This window comes from Galeopterus variegatus, unplaced genomic scaffold, assembly GCF_000696425.1.
Source record: "Galeopterus variegatus unplaced genomic scaffold, G_variegatus-3.0.2 Scaffold2068, whole genome shotgun sequence".
In the NCBI taxonomy this organism is placed as follows: Eukaryota; Metazoa; Chordata; class Mammalia; order Dermoptera; family Cynocephalidae; genus Galeopterus; species Galeopterus variegatus.
Genome location: NW_007728179.1, coordinates 116,777 through 118,859, shown reverse-complemented (window position 1 = coordinate 118,859; position 2,083 = coordinate 116,777).

The window sequence follows — 2,083 nt, the reverse complement described above, 5'->3', positions numbered from 1 at the left end:
TGATATGATTTCAATTTTTAAAAATTTGTTGAGTCCTGGAGAATGTTCCATGTGCAGATGCAAACAACATATATATATATATATATTTTTCCTTTTTGTCTTTTTTCGTGACCGGCAACGGATCGCAACCCTCAGTGTCGCGCCCGTACTGGACCGGGACCGGCAACGGGATCGCAACCCTCGGTGTTGCGCCCACACCTCGCTCAGCCAGTGAGCCGCCAGTCTGTATGTGGGATCCGAACCCTCAGTGGGAGCGCCGCTGCACTCCCAAGCGGCGCACTGTAGCAGTGCGCCACCGGGCCGGCCCCAAACAATGTATATTCTATAGTTGTTGGATAGAATGTTCTGTAAATGTCTGTCAAGTCCAATTGGTCTAAAGTTTAATTTAAATCCAATGTTTCTCTGCTGATTTTTTTGTCTTAATGATCTGTCCAGTGCTGAGAAAGGGGTTCTGATGTCCCTAACTATTATTGTATTGGGGTCTATCTCTCCTTTTAGATCCAATAATACTTGCTCTATCTATCTGGATGCTCCAATGTTGGGTGCATATATATTTATGATTGTTATATCCTCTTGCTGAATTGATCCCTTTATCATTATATAATGACTTTTGTCTCTTTTTATAGTTTTTGGGTTAAAGTCCATTTTATCTGATAGATGTATAGCTACTCCTATTCATTTTTGGTCTAGTTTTTTAATCCATTCAACCAGTCTATATCTATTAAGTGAGGAATTTGATCCATTTATATTTGGGGTTGTTATTGAAAGGCACCACTTTACTCCTGGCATTTTATTGTTGTTGTTGTTGTTTTTTTTTTTTTAAAGATGACCGGTAAGGGGATCTTAACCCTTGACTTGGTGTTGTCAGCACCACGCTCAGCCAGTGAGCGAACCGGCCATCCCTATGTGGGATCCGAACCCGTGGCCTTGGTGTTATCAGCACCGCACTCTCCCGAGTGAGCCATGGGCCGGCCCTTTATTGTTTTTATGGTTGTTTTATATATTGTTTGTTCCCTTCTTTCCCTTTTATTGTTTGTCTTTGCTGTTTGTTGGTGTTTGTAGTGATGATATAGTTTCTTTCTCTTTCTTGTTTGCATATCTACTCTACCAGTGGGTTTTCTCATGTATTCATGACAGTGATTATTATTCTTTGGATTCCACATGTAGAGCTCCCTTTAGGATTTTTTTTGTGTGACAGGTCTGATGGTGGATGAACTCCCAGTTTTTATTTGTCTGGAAAGGACACTATTTCTCCTTCACTTCTGAAGGATAGCTTTGCTAGGGTAGCATTTTGGGATGGCAGTTTTTTTGTGTGTGGTACTTTGAATATATCATCCCATTCTTTCCTGGCCTGTAAAGTTTCTGCTGAGACATTTGCTGTTAGTCTGATGGGGATTCCCTAATATGTGACTTGATGCTTTTCTCTTGCTGTTTTTAGAATTCCCTCTTTGTCGGGCCGGCCCTGTGGCGCACTCGGGAGAGTGCAGCGACGCTCCCACTGCGGGTTCGGATCCTATATAGGACTGGCCAGTGCGCTCACTGGCTGAGTGCGGTGCGGGTGACACCACACCAAGGGTTGCGATCCCCCTACCGGTTATGAAAAAGACAAAAAAAAAAAAAAAAAAAAAAAAAAAAACCCTCTTTGTTTTTGACTTTTGGCAATTTGACTACAGTGTGTCTTGGAGAGGATCTTTTTGGGTTGAATCTTTTTGTGGGTCTTTGAGCCTTTTAGATTGGAAGTCCATATCTCTCCCAATACTTGTGAAGTTTTCAGCTATTATTTCATTAAATAGGCTTATGATGCCTTTTCCTTTCTCCTCTCCTTCTGGAACATCCATAACTTGGATGGTCCCAGAGATGTCATGGGTTTTCTTCATTTTTCACAATTCTTTGTTTTTGTTTTTGGACCAGCTGGGTTATTTCAAAAAGCCTGTCTTTGAGTTCAGAAATTCTTTCTTCTACTTGCTCTAGCCTGTTGCTTAAGCTCTTGGTTGTGTTTGAATGAATTCTTCAGTTCCTAGAGTTCTGCTTGGTTCTTTTTAAGATAGCTTTCTCTTTGTTGAATTCCTCCTTCTGATCCTGG